The sequence below is a fragment of the Corella eumyota genome, chromosome 7, assembly GCF_963082875.1.
Source record: "Corella eumyota chromosome 7, kaCorEumy4.1, whole genome shotgun sequence".
Taxonomy (NCBI): Eukaryota; Metazoa; Chordata; class Ascidiacea; order Phlebobranchia; family Corellidae; genus Corella; species Corella eumyota.
Window position 1 is genome coordinate 7,206,171 of NC_137496.1, and position 16,322 is coordinate 7,222,492.

General features: G+C 29.0%; 17 non-coding genes across 17 annotated transcripts; all 17 read right to left on the reverse strand.

The window, feature by feature from the left end:
* Nucleotides 1-48: 48 nt before the first annotated feature.
* Nucleotides 49-189, reverse strand: LOC145761760 (U4 spliceosomal RNA). The gene has a single exon (XR_014287424.1). It is a non-coding gene; the product is annotated as a U4 spliceosomal RNA (small nuclear RNA).
* Nucleotides 190-1,050: 861 nt separating this feature from the next.
* On the reverse strand, nt 1,051-1,191 carry LOC145761718 (U4 spliceosomal RNA). Its single transcript, XR_014287384.1, has one exon. It is a non-coding gene; the product is annotated as a U4 spliceosomal RNA (small nuclear RNA).
* Nucleotides 1,192-2,056: 865 nt separating this feature from the next.
* Nucleotides 2,057-2,197, reverse strand: LOC145761836 (U4 spliceosomal RNA). The gene has a single exon (XR_014287495.1). It is a non-coding gene; the product is annotated as a U4 spliceosomal RNA (small nuclear RNA).
* Nucleotides 2,198-3,062: 865 nt separating this feature from the next.
* Nucleotides 3,063-3,203, reverse strand: LOC145761719 (U4 spliceosomal RNA). Its single transcript, XR_014287385.1, has one exon. It is a non-coding gene; the product is annotated as a U4 spliceosomal RNA (small nuclear RNA).
* An 863-nt stretch (nt 3,204-4,066) lies between these two features.
* LOC145761721 (U4 spliceosomal RNA) lies at nt 4,067-4,207 on the reverse strand. The gene has a single exon (XR_014287387.1). It is a non-coding gene; the product is annotated as a U4 spliceosomal RNA (small nuclear RNA).
* An 868-nt stretch (nt 4,208-5,075) lies between these two features.
* Nucleotides 5,076-5,216, reverse strand: LOC145761902 (U4 spliceosomal RNA). The gene has a single exon (XR_014287556.1). It is a non-coding gene; the product is annotated as a U4 spliceosomal RNA (small nuclear RNA).
* Nucleotides 5,217-6,079: 863 nt separating this feature from the next.
* On the reverse strand, nt 6,080-6,220 carry LOC145761840 (U4 spliceosomal RNA). Its single transcript, XR_014287499.1, has one exon. It is a non-coding gene; the product is annotated as a U4 spliceosomal RNA (small nuclear RNA).
* An 864-nt stretch (nt 6,221-7,084) lies between these two features.
* LOC145761722 (U4 spliceosomal RNA) lies at nt 7,085-7,225 on the reverse strand. The gene has a single exon (XR_014287388.1). It is a non-coding gene; the product is annotated as a U4 spliceosomal RNA (small nuclear RNA).
* Nucleotides 7,226-8,093: 868 nt separating this feature from the next.
* LOC145761903 (U4 spliceosomal RNA) lies at nt 8,094-8,234 on the reverse strand. The gene has a single exon (XR_014287557.1). It is a non-coding gene; the product is annotated as a U4 spliceosomal RNA (small nuclear RNA).
* Nucleotides 8,235-9,097: 863 nt separating this feature from the next.
* On the reverse strand, nt 9,098-9,238 carry LOC145761843 (U4 spliceosomal RNA). The gene has a single exon (XR_014287500.1). It is a non-coding gene; the product is annotated as a U4 spliceosomal RNA (small nuclear RNA).
* Nucleotides 9,239-10,104: 866 nt separating this feature from the next.
* LOC145761865 (U4 spliceosomal RNA) lies at nt 10,105-10,245 on the reverse strand. The gene has a single exon (XR_014287521.1). It is a non-coding gene; the product is annotated as a U4 spliceosomal RNA (small nuclear RNA).
* Nucleotides 10,246-11,108: 863 nt separating this feature from the next.
* LOC145761885 (U4 spliceosomal RNA) lies at nt 11,109-11,249 on the reverse strand. The gene has a single exon (XR_014287540.1). It is a non-coding gene; the product is annotated as a U4 spliceosomal RNA (small nuclear RNA).
* Nucleotides 11,250-12,114: 865 nt separating this feature from the next.
* Nucleotides 12,115-12,255, reverse strand: LOC145761866 (U4 spliceosomal RNA). The gene has a single exon (XR_014287522.1). It is a non-coding gene; the product is annotated as a U4 spliceosomal RNA (small nuclear RNA).
* An 863-nt stretch (nt 12,256-13,118) lies between these two features.
* Nucleotides 13,119-13,259, reverse strand: LOC145761911 (U4 spliceosomal RNA). The gene has a single exon (XR_014287565.1). It is a non-coding gene; the product is annotated as a U4 spliceosomal RNA (small nuclear RNA).
* Nucleotides 13,260-14,122: 863 nt separating this feature from the next.
* Nucleotides 14,123-14,263, reverse strand: LOC145761914 (U4 spliceosomal RNA). Its single transcript, XR_014287568.1, has one exon. It is a non-coding gene; the product is annotated as a U4 spliceosomal RNA (small nuclear RNA).
* Nucleotides 14,264-15,131: 868 nt separating this feature from the next.
* LOC145761883 (U4 spliceosomal RNA) lies at nt 15,132-15,272 on the reverse strand. Its single transcript, XR_014287538.1, has one exon. It is a non-coding gene; the product is annotated as a U4 spliceosomal RNA (small nuclear RNA).
* An 863-nt stretch (nt 15,273-16,135) lies between these two features.
* Nucleotides 16,136-16,276, reverse strand: LOC145761655 (U4 spliceosomal RNA). Its single transcript, XR_014287325.1, has one exon. It is a non-coding gene; the product is annotated as a U4 spliceosomal RNA (small nuclear RNA).
* Between the last annotated feature and the right edge of the window lie 46 nt (nt 16,277-16,322).

Here is a 16,322-nt window from a genome sequence, read left to right on the forward strand (position 1 = left end):
TGTCACATAAACCTCCTACATAACGGCTTTTGATTTAGAATAAAAGACTTCACTGGGAAATCTTCAGAAATTGCCTCCGCCAACGGTTTTTCACGTCGTCAGGGCGGGGTGTTGGGAATAGTTTTCTACTAGCAATAATCGCACCTCGGATAAACCTCATCGGTTACGATATCGCCTCTGCGCAAAGCTATCAAAAAATGGCAAGATAACCTTTCCTATTCAAATAAAATGCTTCCATTTGTGGTGCGCAAAAATTTTTAATCAAGGAATACACATTAAAATTTTAATTAACAAATTTGTTTGACCATTAAACATAATTATTAAGCATAGAAAACTAATTTCATTTTTGTTTAATAAAAGCACCAAAATAATAAATTGTATAACAACTATTTATCCGATACCTAACGTCGTCAAGTAAAATTTTATCTTGCTTTTTCTTATAAGTTTTTATCAAAATGCTGAAAATTTTTTTTTTAAATTTAACCACAACATAATCAAGATAAGCACAACTTTTTTGACATACATTTAAAAAAATTCACAGTTTTCCAGTATCAATAAATTTATTATTCAATTTTTTTTTACTTAATAATTTTGAAAGTTAATTTTCAGCGGTTTTGGATATTTAAATAAAAAAAGATTATAAACCCAATAAAATTTTATCACATAAACTATGTAATTTTTAAAAATGGGAATAAATCAATTCAAAAATAACAAAGGTTTGTGTGGTAATCCAATCCGGAACCTTTCGTACCCGAGGTAAGTTTAATATACTTACCCTTATTATAGACCAACAAGTTTTTGTCGGTCGAGATTTTTTAGGTCCGTTAAATCGACACTTATAAATCTAAATCATAAAAGCCTTGGTTTTTTCTATATTTTTTTATTTAATTTATTAAAAAATGGTTTTATTTAAACGTGTTAGAGCTCGCTGCGATTACTCGACGAAAAACCAAAGCATGTGGTATTGGTGCGCTTCGAAACTTAAATCTATCAGTCAAAACCTGTCACATAAACCTCCTACATAACAGCTTTTGATTTAGAATAAAAGACTTCACTGGGAAATCTTCAGAAATTGCCTCGGCCAACGGTTTTTCACGTCGTCAGGGCGGGGTATTGGGAATAGTTTTCAACTAGCAATAATCGCACCTCGGATAAACCTCATCGGTTACGATATCGCCTCTGCGCAAAGCTATCAAAAAAATGGCAAGATAACCTTTTCTATTCAAATAAAATGCTTCCATTTGTGGTGCGCAAAAATTTTTAATCAAGGAATACACATTAAAATTTTAATTAACAAATTTGTTTGACCATTAAACATAATTATTAAGCATAGAAAACTAATTTCATTTTTGTTTAATAAAAGCACCAAAATAATAAATTGTATAACAACTATTTATCCGATACCTAACGTCGTCAAGTAAAATTTTATCTTGCTTTTTTTTATAAGTTTTTATCAAAATGCTGAAAATTTTTTTTTTAAATTTAACCACAACATAATCAAGATAAGCACAACTTTTTTGACATACATGTAAAAAAATTCACAGTTTTTCAGTATCAATAAATTTATTATTCAATTTGTTTTTACTTAATAATTTTGAAAGTTAATTTTCAGCGGTTTTGGTTATTTAAATAAAAAAAGATTATAAACCCAATAAAATTTTATCACATAAACTATGTAATTTTTAAAAATGGGAATAAATCAATTCAAAAATAACAAAGGTTTGTGTGGTAATCCAATCCGGAACCTTTCGTACCCGAGGTAAGTTTAATATACTTACCCTTATTATAGACCAACAAGTTTTTGTCGGTCGAGATTTTTTAGGTCCGTTGAATCGACACTTATAAATCTAAATCATAAAAGCCTTGGTTTTTTCTATGATATTTTTTTATTTAATTTATTAAAAAATGGTTTTATTTAAACGTGTTAGAGCTCGCTGCGATTACTCGACGAAAAACCAAAGCATGTGGTATTGGTGCGCTTCGAAACTTAAATCTAACAGTCAAAACCTGTCACATAAACCTCCTACATAACAGCTTTTGATTTAGAATAAAAGACTTCACTGGGAAATCTTCAGAAATTGCCTCGGCCAACGGTTTTTCACGTCGTCAGGGCGGGGTATTGGGAATAGTTTTCAACTAGCAATAATGGCACCTCGGATAAACCTCATCGGTTACGATATCGCCTCTGCGCAAAGCTATCAAAAAAATGGCAAGATAACCTTTCCTATTCAAATAAAATGCTTCCATTTGTGGTGCGCAAAAATTTTTAATCAAGAAATACACATTAAAATTTCAATTAACAAAGTTGTTTGACCATTAAACATAATTATTAAGCATAGAAAACTAATTTCATTTTTGTTTAATAAAAGCACCAAAATAATAAATTGTATAACAACTATTTATCCGATACCTAACGTCGTCAAGTAAAATTTTATCTTGCTTTTTCTTATAAGTTTTTATCAAAATGCTGAAAATTTTTTTTTTAAATTTAACCACAACATAATCAAGATAAGCACAACTTTTTTGACATACATTTAAAAAAATTCACAGTTTTCCAGTATCAATAAATTTATTATTCAATTTGTTTTTACTTAATAATTTTGAAAGTTAATTTTCAGCGGTTTTGGTTATTTAAATAAAAAAAGATTATAAACCCAATAAAATTTTATCACATAAACTATGTAATTTTTAAAAATGGGGATAAATCAATTCAAAAATAACAAAGGTTTGTGTGGTAATCCAATCCGGAACCTTTCGTACCCGAGGTAAGTTTAATATACTTACCCTTATTATAGACCAACAAGTTTTTGTCGGTCGAGATTTTTTAGGTCCGTTGAATCGACACTTATAAATCTAAATCATAAAAGCCTTGGTTTTTTCTATGATATTTTTTTATTTAATTTATTAAAAAATGGTTTTATTTAAACGTGTTAGAGCTCGCTGCGATTACTCGACGAAAAACCAAAGCATGTGGTATTGATGCGCTTCGAAACTTAAATCTATCAGTCAAAACCTGTCACATAAACCTCCTACATAACAGCTTTTAATTTAGAATAAAAGACTTCACTGGGAAATCTTCAGAAATTGCCTCGGCCAACGGTTTTTCACGTCGTCAGGGCGGGGTATTGGGAATAGTTTTCAACTAGCAATAATCGCACCTCGGATAAACCTCATCGGTTACGATATCGCCTCTGCGCAAAGCTATCAAAAAATGGCAAGATAACCTTTCTTATTCAAATAAAATGCTTCCATTTGTGGTGCGCAAAAATTTTTAATCAAGGAATACACATTAAAGTTTTAATTAACAAATTTGTTTGACCATTAAACATAATTATTAAGCATAGAAAACTAATTTCATTTTTGTTTAATAAAAGCACCAAAATAATAAATTGTATAACAACTATTTATCCGATACCTAACGTCGTCAAGTAAAATTTTATCTTGCTTTTTTTATAAGTTTTTATCAAAATGCTGAAAATTTTTTTTTTAAATTTAACCACAACATAATCAAAATAAGCACAACTTTTTTGACATACATTTAAAAAAATTCACAGTTTTCCAGTATCAATAAATTTATTATTCAATTTGTTTTTACTTAATAATTTTGAAAGATAATTTTCAGCGGTTTTGGTTATTTAAATAAAAAAAGATTATAAACCCAATAAAATTTTATCACATAAACTATGTAATTTTTAAAAATGGGAATAAATCAATTCAAAAATAACAAAGGTTTGTGTGGTAATCCAATCCGGAACCTTTCGTACCCGAGGTAAGTTTAATATACTTACCCTTATTATAGACCAACAAGTTTTTGTCGGTCGAGATTTTTTAGGTCCGTTGAATCGACACTTATAAATCTAAATCATAAAAGCCTTGGTTTTTTCTATGATATTTTTTTATTTAATTTATTAAAAAATGGTTTTATTTAAACGTGTTAGAGCTCGCTGCGATTACTCGACGAAAAACCAAAGCATGTGGTATTGGTGCGCTTCGAAACTTAAATCTATCAGTCAAAACCTGTCACATAAACCTCCTACATAACAGCTTTTGATTTAGAATAAAAGACTTCACTGGGAAATCTTCAGAAATTGCCTCGGCCAACGGTTTTTCACGTCGTCAGGGCGGGGTATTGGGAATAGTTTTCAACTAGCAATAATCGCACCTCGGATAAACCTCATCGGTTACGATATCGCCTCTGCGCAAAGCTATCAAAAAAATGGCAAGATAACCTTTCCTATTCAAATAAAATGCTTCCATTTGTGGTGCGCAAAAATTTTTAATCAAGGAATACACATTAAAATTTTAATTAACAATTTTGTTTGACCATTAAACATAATTATTAAGCATAGAAAACTAATTTCATTTTTGTTTAATAAAAGCACCAAAATAATAAATTGTATAACAACTATTTATCCGATACCTAACGTCGTCAAGTAAAATTTTATCTTGCTTTTTCTTATAAGTTTTTATCAAAATGCTGAAAATTTTTTTTTTAAATTTAACCACAACATAATCAAGATAAGCACAACTTTTTTGACATACATTTAAAAAAATTCACAGTTTTCCAGTATCAATCAATTTATTATTCAATTTGTTTTTACTTAATAATTTTGAAAGTTAATTTTCAGCGGTTTTGGTTATTTAAATAAAAAAAGATTATAAACCCAATAAAATTTTATCACGTAAACTATGTAATTTTTAAAAATGGGGATAAATCAATTCAAAAATAACAAAGGTTTGTTTGGTAATCCAATCCGGAACCTTTCGTACCCGAGGTAAGTTTAATATACTTACCCTTATTATAGACCAACAAGTTTTTGTCGGTCGAGATTTTTTAAGTCCGTTGAATCGACACTTATAAATCTAAATCATAAAAGCCTTGGTTTTTTCTATGATATTTTTTTATTTAATTTATTAAAAAATGATTTTATTTGAACGTGTTAGAGAGCTCGCCGCAATTACTCGACAAAAAACCAAAGCATGTGGTATTGGTGCGTTTCGAACCTTAAATCTATTAATCAAAACCTGTTACATAAACCTCTAATATAAAAGGTTTTGATTAAAGAATAAAAGACTTTACAAGGAAATCTTCAGAAATTGCCTCGGCCAACGGTTTTTCACGTCGTCAGGGCGGGGCATTGGGAATAGTTTTCAACTAGCAATAATCGCACCTCGGATAAACCTGATCAGTTACAATATCGCCTTTGCGCAAAGCTATCAAAAAATGGCAAGATAACCTTTCCTATTCAAATAAAATGCTTCCATTTGTGGTGCGCAAAAATTTTTAATCAAGGAATACACATTAAAATTTTAATTAACAATTTTGTTTGACCATTAAACATAATTATTAAGCATAGAAAACTAATTTCATTTTTGTTTAATAAAAGCACCAAAATAATAAATTGTATAACAACTATTTATCCGATACCTAACGTCGTCAAGTAAAATTTTATCTTGCTTTTTCTTATAAGTTTTTATCAAAATGCTGAAAATTTTTTTTTTAAATTTAACCACAACATAATCAAGTGAAGCACAACTTTTTTGACATACATTTAAAAAAATTCACATTTTTCCAGTATCAATAAATTTATTATTCCCTTTTTTTTACTTAATAATTTTGAAAGTTTATTTTCAGCGGTTTTGGTTAGTTAAATAAAAAAAGATTATAAACTCAATAAAATTTTATCACATAAACTATGTAATTTTTAAAAATGGGAATAAATCAATTTAAAAATAACAAAGGTTTGTGTGGTAATCCAATCCGGAACCTTTCGTACCCGAGGTAAATTTAATATACTTACCCTTATTATAGACCAACAAGTTTTTGTCGGTCGAAATTTTTTAGGTCCGTTGAATCGACACTTATAAATCTAAATCATAAAAGCCTTGGTTTTTTCTATGATATTTTTTTATTTAATTTATTAAAAAATGGTTTTATTTAAACGTGTTAGAGCTCGCTGCGATTACTCGACGAAAAACCAAAGCATGTGGTATTGGTGCGCTTCGAAACTTAAATCTATCAGTCAAAACCTGTCACATAAACCTCCTACATAACAGCTTTTGATTTAGAATAAAAGACTTCACTGGGAAATCTTCAGAAATTACCTCGGCCAACGGTTTTTCACGTCGTCAGGGCGGGGTATTGGGAATAGTTTTCAACTAGCAATAATCGCACCTCGGATAAACCTCATCGGTTTCGATATCGCCTCTGCGCAAAGCTATCAAAAAATAGCAAGATAACCTTTCCTATTCAAATAAAATGCTTCCATTTGTGGTGCGCAAAAATTTTTAATCAAGGAATACACATTAAAGTTTTAATTAACAAATTTGTTTGACCATTAAACATAATTATTAAGCATAGAAAACTAATTTTATTTTTGTTTAATAAAAGCACCAAAATAATAAATTGTACAACAACTATTTATCCGATACCTAACGTCGTCAAGTAAAATTTTATCTTGCTGTTTCTTATAAGTTTTTATCAAAATGCTGGAAATTTTTTTTTTTAATTTAACCACAACATAATCAAGATAAGCACAACTTTTTTGACATACATTTAAAAAAATTTACAGTTTTCCAGTATCAATAAATTTATTATTCAATTTGTTTTTACTTAATAATTTTGAAAGTTAATTTTCAGTGGTTTTGGTTATTTAATTATAAAAAGATTATAAACCCAATAAAATTTTATCACATAAACTATGTAATTTTTAAAAATGGGAATAAATCACTTCAAAAATAACAAAGGTTTGTGTGGTAATCCAATCCGGAACCTTTCGTACCCGAGGTAAGTTTAATATACTTACCCTTATTATAGACCAACAAGTTTTTGTCGGTCGAGATTTTTTAGGTCCGTTGAATCGACACTTATAAATCTAAATCATAAAAGCCTTGGTTTTTTCTATGATATTTTTTTATTTAATTTATTAAAAAATGGTTTTATTTAAACGTGTTAGAGCTCGCTGCGATTACTCGACGAAAAACCAAAGCATGTGGTATTGGTGCGCTTCGAAACTTAAATCTATCAGTCAAAACCTGTCACATAAACCTCCTACATAACAGCTTTTGATTTAGAATAAAAGACTTCACTGGGAAATCTTCAGAAATTGCCTCGGCCAACGGTTTTTCACGTCGTCAGGGCGGGGTATTGGGAATAGTTTTCAACTAGCAATAATCGCACCTCGGATAAACCTCATCGGTTACGATATCGCCTCTGCGCAAAGCTATCAAAAAAATGGCAAGATAACCTTTCCTATTCAAATAAAATGCTTCCATTTGTGGTGCGCAAAAATTTTTAATCAAGGAATACACATTAAAATTTTAATTAACAATTTTGTTTGACCATTAAACATAATTATTAAGCATAGAAAACTAATTTCATTTTTGTTTAATAAAAGCACCAAAATAATAAATTGTATAACAACTATTTATCCGATACCTAACGTCGTCAAGTAAAATTTTATCTTGCTTTTTCTTATAAGTTTTTATCAAAATGCTGAAAATTTTTTTTTTAAATTTAACCACAACATAATCAAGATAAGCACAACTTTTTTGACATACATTTAAAAAAATTCACAGTTTTCCAGTATCAATCAATTTATTATTCAATTTGTTTTTACTTAATAATTTTGAAAGTTAATTTTCAGCGGTTTTGGTTATTTAAATAAAAAAAGATTATAAACCCAATAAAATTTTATCACGTAAACTATGTAATTTTTAAAAATGGGGATAAATCAATTCAAAAATAACAAAGGTTTGTTTGGTAATCCAATCCGGAACCTTTCGTACCCGAGGTAAGTTTAATATACTTACCCTTATTATAGACCAACAAGTTTTTGTCGGTCGAGATTTTTTAAGTCCGTTGAATCGACACTTATAAATCTAAATCATAAAAGCCTTGGTTTTTTCTATGATATTTTTTTATTTAATTTATTAAAAAATGATTTTATTTGAACGTGTTAGAGAGCTCGCCGCAATTACTCGACAAAAAACCAAAGCATGTGGTATTGGTGCGTTTCGAACCTTAAATCTATTAATCAAAACCTGTTACATAAACCTCTAATATAAAAGGTTTTGATTAAAGAATAAAAGACTTTACAAGGAAATCTTCAGAAATTGCCTCGGCCAACGGTTTTTCACGTCGTCAGGGCGGGGCATTGGGAATAGTTTTCAACTAGCAATAATCGCACCTCGGATAAACCTGATCAGTTACAATATCGCCTTTGCGCAAAGCTATCAAAAAATGGCAAGATAACCTTTCCTATTCAAATAAAATGCTTCCATTTGTGGTGCGCAAAAATTTTTAATCAAGGAATACACATTAAAATTTTAATTAACAATTTTGTTTGACCATTAAACATAATTATTAAGCATAGAAAACTAATTTCATTTTTGTTTAATAAAAGCACCAAAATAATAAATTGTATAACAACTATTTATCCGATACCTAACGTCGTCAAGTAAAATTTTATCTTGCTTTTTCTTATAAGTTTTTATCAAAATGCTGAAAATTTTTTTTTTAAATTTAACCACAACATAATCAAGTGAAGCACAACTTTTTTGACATACATTTAAAAAAATTCACATTTTTCCAGTATCAATAAATTTATTATTCCCTTTTTTTTACTTAATAATTTTGAAAGTTTATTTTCAGCGGTTTTGGTTAGTTAAATAAAAAAAGATTATAAACTCAATAAAATTTTATCACATAAACTATGTAATTTTTAAAAATGGGAATAAATCAATTTAAAAATAACAAAGGTTTGTGTGGTAATCCAATCCGGAACCTTTCGTACCCGAGGTAAATTTAATATACTTACCCTTATTATAGACCAACAAGTTTTTGTCGGTCGAAATTTTTTAGGTCCGTTGAATCGACACTTATAAATCTAAATCATAAAAGCCTTGGTTTTTTCTATGATATTTTTTTATTTAATTTATTAAAAAATGGTTTTATTTAAACGTGTTAGAGCTCGCTGCGATTACTCGACGAAAAACCAAAGCATGTGGTATTGGTGCGCTTCGAAACTTAAATCTATCAGTCAAAACCTGTCACATAAACCTCCTACATAACAGCTTTTGATTTAGAATAAAAGACTTCACTGGGAAATCTTCAGAAATTACCTCGGCCAACGGTTTTTCACGTCGTCAGGGCGGGGTATTGGGAATAGTTTTCAACTAGCAATAATCGCACCTCGGATAAACCTCATCGGTTTCGATATCGCCTCTGCGCAAAGCTATCAAAAAATAGCAAGATAACCTTTCCTATTCAAATAAAATGCTTCCATTTGTGGTGCGCAAAAATTTTTAATCAAGGAATACACATTAAAGTTTTAATTAACAAATTTGTTTGACCATTAAACATAATTATTAAGCATAGAAAACTAATTTTATTTTTGTTTAATAAAAGCACCAAAATAATAAATTGTACAACAACTATTTATCCGATACCTAACGTCGTCAAGTAAAATTTTATCTTGCTGTTTCTTATAAGTTTTTATCAAAATGCTGGAAATTTTTTTTTTTAATTTAACCACAACATAATCAAGATAAGCACAACTTTTTTGACATACATTTAAAAAAATTTACAGTTTTCCAGTATCAATAAATTTATTATTCAATTTGTTTTTACTTAATAATTTTGAAAGTTAATTTTCAGTGGTTTTGGTTATTTAATTATAAAAAGATTATAAACCCAATAAAATTTTATCACATAAACTATGTAATTTTTAAAAATGGGAATAAATCACTTCAAAAATAACAAAGGTTTGTGTGGTAATCCAATCCGGAACCTTTCAGACCCGAGGTAAGTTTAATATACTTACCCTTATTATAGACCAACAAGTTTTTGTCAGTCGAGATTTTTTAATTCCGTTAAATCGACACTTATAAATCCAAATCGTAAAGGCCTTGGTTTTTTCTATGATATTTTTTATTTAATTTATTAAAATATGATTTTATTTGAACGTGTTAGAGAGCTCGCCGCAATTACTCGACAAAAAACCAAAGCATGTGGTATTGGTGCGTTTCGAACCTTAAATCTATTAATCAAAACCTGTTACATAAACCTCTTATATAAAAGGATTTGATTAAAGAATAAAAGACTTTACAAGGAAATCTTCAGAAATTGCCTCGGCCAACGGTTTTTCACGTCGTCAGGGCGGGGTATTGGGAATAGTTTTCAACTAGCAATAATCGCACCTCGGATAAACCTCATCAGTTACAATATCGGCTTTGCGCAAAGCTATCAAAAAACGGCAAGATAACCTTTCCTATTCAAATAAAATGCTTCCATTTGTGGTGCGCAAAAATTTTTAATCAAGGAATACACATTAAAATTTTAATTAACAAATTTGTTTGACCATTAAACATAATTATTAAGCATAGAAAACTGATTTCATTTTTGTTTAATAAAAGCACCAAAATAATAAATTGTATAACAACTATTTATCCGATACCTCACGTCGTCAAGTAAAATTTTATCTTGCTGTTTCTTATACGTTTTTATCAAAATGCTGGAAATTTTTTTTTAAATTTAACCACAACATAATCAAGATCAGCACAACTTTTTTGACATACATTTTACAAAATTCACAGTTTTCCAGCATCAATAAATTCATTGTTTAATTTGTTTTTACTTAATAATTTTAAAAGTTAATTTTCAGTGGTTTTGGTTATTTAAATAAAACTACATTATGAACATAATACATTTTTATCACATAAACTATGTAATTTTTAACAATGGGAATAAATCGATTTAAAAATAACAAAGTTTTGTGTGATAATTAATTCCGGAACCTTTCAGACCCGAGGTAAGTTTAATATACTAACCCTTATTATAGTCCAACAAGTTTTTGTCGGTCGAGATTTTTTAGGTCCGTTGAATCGACACTTATAAATCTAAATCATAAAAGCCTTGGTTTTTTCTATGATATTTTTTTATTTAATTTATTAAAAAATGGTTTTATTTAAACGTGTTAGAGCTCGCTTCGATTACTCGACGAAAAACCAAAGCATGTGGTATTGGTGCGCTTCGAAACTTAAATCTATCAGTCAAAACCTGTCACATAAATCTCCTACATAACAGCTTTTGATTTAGAATAAAAGACTTCACTGGGAAATCTTCAGAAATTGCTTCGGCCAACGGTTTTTCACGTCGTCAGGGCGGGGTATTGGGAATAGTTTTCAACTAGCAATAATGGCACCTCGGATAAACCTCATCGGTTACGATATCGCCTCTGCGCAAAGCTATCAAAATATGGCAAGATAACCTTTCCTATTCAAATAAAATGCTTCCATTTGTGGTGCGCAAAAGTTTTTAATCAAGGAATACACATTAAAGTTTTAATTAACAAATTTGTTTGACCATTAAACATAATTATTAAGCATAGAAAACTAATTTCATTTTTGTTTAATAAAAGCACCAAAATAATAAATTGTATAACAACTATTTATCCGATACCTAACGTCGTCAAGTAAAATTTTATCTTGCTTTTTTTATAAGTTTTTATCAAAATGCTGAAAATTTTTTTTTTAAATTTAACCACAACATAATCAAGATAAGCACAACTTTTTTGACATACATTTAAAAAAATTCACAGTTTTCCAGTATCAATAAATTTATTATTCAATTTGTTTTTACTTAATAATTTTGAAAGATAATTTTCAGCGGTTTTGGTTATTTAAATAAAAAAAGATTATAAACCCAATAAAATTTTATCACATAAACTATGTAATTTTTAAAAATGGGAATAAATCACTTCAAAAATAACAAAGGTTTGTGTGGTAATCCAATCCGGAACCTTTCAGACCCGAGGTAAGTTTAATATACTTACCCTTATTATAGACCAACAAGTTTTTGTCAGTCGAGATTTTTTAATTCCGTTAAATCGACACTTATAAATCTAAATCGTAAAGGCCTTGGTTTTTTCTATGATATTTTTTATTTAATTTATTAAAATATGATTTTATTTGAACGTGTTAGAGAGCTCGCCGCAATTACTCGACAAAAAACCAAAGCATGTGGTATTGGTGCGTTTCGAACCTTAAATCTATTAATCAAAACCTGTTACATAAACCTCTTATATAAAAGGATTTGATTAAAGAATAAAAGACTTTACAAGGAAATCTTCAGAAATTGCCTCGGCCAACGGTTTTTCACGTCGTCAGGGCGGGGTATTGGGAATAGTTTTCAACTAGCAATAATCGCACCTCGGATAAACCTCATCAGTTACAATATCGGCTTTGCGCAAAGCTATCAAAAAACGGCAAGATAACCTTTCCTATTCAAATAAAATGCTTCCATTTGTGGTGCGCAAAAATTTTTAATCAAGGAATACACATTAAAATTTTAATTAACAAATTTGTTTGACCATTAAACATAATTATTAAGCATAGAAAACTGATTTCATTTTTGTTTAATAAAAGCACCAAAATAATAAATTGTATAACAACTATTTATCCGATACCTCACGTCGTCAAGTAAAATTTTATCTTGCTGTTTCTTATACGTTTTTATCAAAATGCTGGAAATTTTTTTTTAAATTTAACCACAACATAATCAAGATCAGCACAACTTTTTTGACATACATTTTACAAAATTCACAGTTTTCCAGCATCAATAAATTCATTGTTTAATTTGTTTTTACTTAATAATTTTAAAAGTTAATTTTCAGTGGTTTTGGTTATTTAAATAAAACTACATTATGAACATAATACATTTTTATCACATAAACTATGTAATTTTTAACAATGGGAATAAATCGATTTAAAAATAACAAAGTTTTGTGTGATAATTAATTCCGGAACCTTTCAGACCCGAGGTAAGTTTAATATACTAACCCTTATTATAGTCCAACAAGTTTTTGTCGGTCGAGATTTTTTAGGTCCGTTGAATCGACACTTATAAATCTAAATCATAAAAGCCTTGGTTTTTTCTATGATATTTTTTTATTTAATTTATTAAAAAATGGTTTTATTTAAACGTGTTAGAGCTCGCTTCGATTACTCGACGAAAAACCAAAGCATGTGGTATTGGTGCGCTTCGAAACTTAAATCTATCAGTCAAAACCTGTCACATAAATCTCCTACATAACAGCTTTTGATTTAGAATAAAAGACTTCACTGGGAAATCTTCAGAAATTGCCTCGCCCAACGGTTTTTCACGTCGTCAGGGCGGGGTATTGGGAATAGTTTTCAACTAGCAACAATGGCACCTCGGATAAACCTCATCGGTTACGATATCGCCTCTGCGCAAAGCTATCAAAAAATGGCAAGATAACCTTTCCTATTCAAATAAAATGCTTCCATTTGTGGTGCGCAAAAGTTTTTAATCAAGGAATACACATTAAAGTTTTAATTAACAAATTTGTTTGACCATTAAACATAATTATTAAGCATAGAAAACTAATTTCATTTTTGTTTAATAAAAGCACCAAAATAATAAATTGTATAACAACTATTTATCCGATACCTAACGTCGTCAAGTAAAATTTTATCTTGCTTTTTTTATAAGTTTTTATCAAAATGCTGAAAATTTTTTTTTTAAATTTAACCACAACATAATCAAGATAAGCACAACTTTTTTGACATACATTTAAAAAAATTCACAGTTTTCCAGTATCAATAAATTTATTATTCAATTTGTTTTTACTTAATAATTTTGAAAGATAATTTTCAGCGGTTTTGGTTATTTAAATAAAAAAAGATTATAAACCCAATAAAATTTTATCACATAAACTATGTAATTTTTAAAAATGGGAATAAATCAATTCAAAAATAACAAAGGTTTGTGTGGTAATCCAATCCGGAACCTTTCGTACGCGAGGTAAGTTTAATATACTTACCCTTATTATAGACCAACAAGTTTTTGTCGGTCGAGATTTTTTAGGTCCGTTGAATCGACACTTATAAATCTAAATCATAAAAGCCTTGGTTTTTTCTATGATATTTTTTTATTTAATTTATTAAAAAATGGTTTTATTTAAACGTGTTAGAGCTCGCTGCGATTACTCGACGAAAAACCAAAGCATGTGGTATTGGTGCGCTTCGAAACTTAAATCTATCAGTCAAAACCTGTCACATAAACCTCCTACATAACAGCTTTTGATTTAGAATAAAAGACTTCACTGGGAAATCTTCAGAAATTGGCTCGGCCAACGGTTTTTCACGTCGTCATGGCGGAGTATTGGGAATAGTTTTCAACTAGCAATAATCGCACCTCGGATAAACCTCATCGGTTACGATATCGTCTCTGCGCAAAGCTATCAAAAAAATGGCAAGATAACCTTTCCTATTCAAATAAAATGCTTCCATTTGTGGTGCGCAAAAATTTTTAATCAAGGAATACACATTAAAATTTTAATTAACAAAGTTGTTTGACCATTAAACATAATTATTAAGCATAGAAAACTAATTTCATTTTTGTTTAATAAAAGCAACAAAATAATAAATTGTATAACAACTATTTATCCGATACCTAACGTCGTCAAGTAAAATTTTATCTTGCTTTTTCTTATAAGTTTTTATCAAAATGCTGAAAATTTTTTTTTTTAAATTTAACCACAACATAATCAAGATAAGCACAACTTTTTTGACATACATTTAAAAAAATTCACAGTTTTCCAGTATCAATAAATTTATTATTCAATTTATTTTTACTTAATAATTTTGAAAGTTAATTTTCAGCGGTTTTGTTTATTTAAATAAAAAAAGATTATAAACCCAATAAAATTTTATCACATAAACTATGTAATTTTTAAAAATGGGAATAAATCAATTCAAAAATAACAAAGGTTTGTGTGGTAATCCAATCCGGAACCTTTCGTACCCGAGGTAAGTTTAATATACTTACCCTTATTATAGACCAACAAGTTTTTGTCAGTCGAGATTTTTTAATTCCGTTAAATCGACACTTATAAATCTAAATCGTAAAGGCCTTGGTTTTTTCTATGATATTTTTTATTTAATTTATTAAAATATGATTTTATTTGAACGTGTTAGAGAGCTCGCCGCAATTACTCGACAAAAAACCAAAGCATGTGGTATTGGTGCGTTTCGAACCTTAAATCTATTAATCAAAACCTGTCACATAAACCTCTTATATAAAAGGATTTGATTAAAGAATAAAAGACTTTACAAGGAAATCTTCAGAAATTGCCTCGGCCAACGGTTTTTCACGTCGTCAGGGCGGGGTATTGGGAATAGTTTTCAACTAGCAATAATCGCACCTCGGATAAACCTGATCAGTTACAATATCGCCTTTGCGCAAAGCTATCAAAAAATGGCAAGATAACCTTTCCTATTCAAATAAAATGCTTCCATTTGTGGTGCGCAAAAATTTTTAATCAAGGAATACACATTAAAATTTTAATTAACAAATTTGTTTGACCATTAAACATAATTATTAAGCATAGAAAACTGATTTCATTTTTGTTTAATAAAAGCACCAAAATAATAAATTGTATAACAACTATTTATCCGATACCTCACGTCGTCAAGTAAAATTTTATCTTGCTGTTTCTTATACGTTTTTATCAAAATGCTGGAAATTTTTTTTTAAATTTAACCACAACATAATCAAGATCAGCACAACTTTTTTGACATACATTTTACAAAATTCACAGTTTTACAGCATCAATAAATTCATTGTTTAATTTGTTTTTACTTAATAATTTTGAAAGTTAATTTTCAGTGGTTTTGGTTATTTAAATAAAACTACATTATGAACATAATACATTTTTATCACATAAACTATGTAATTTTTAACAATGGGAATAAATCGATTTAAAAATAACAAAGTTTTGTGTGATAATTAATTCCGGAACCTTTCAGACCCGAGGTAAGTTTAATATACTAACCCTTATTATAGTCCAACAAGTTTTTGTCGGTCGAGATTTCGTAGGTCCGTTGAATCGACACTTATAAATCTAAATCATAAAAGCCTTGGTTTTTTCTATGATATTTTTTTATTTAATTTATTAAAAAATGGTTTTATTTAAACGTGTTAGAGCTCGCTGCGATTACTCGACGAAAAACCAAAGCATGTGGTATTGGTGCGCTTCGAAACTTAAATCTATCAGTCAAAACCTGTCACATAAATCTCCTACATAACAGCTTTTGATTTAGAATAAAAGACTTCACTGGGAAATCTTCAGAAATTGCCTCGGCCAACGGTTTATCACGTCGTCAGGGCGGGGTATTGGGAATAGTTTTCAACTAGCAATAATCGCACCTCGGATAAACCTCATCGGTTACGATATCGCCTCTGCGCAAAGCTACCAAAAAATGGCAAGATAACCTTTCCTATTCAAATAAAATGCTTC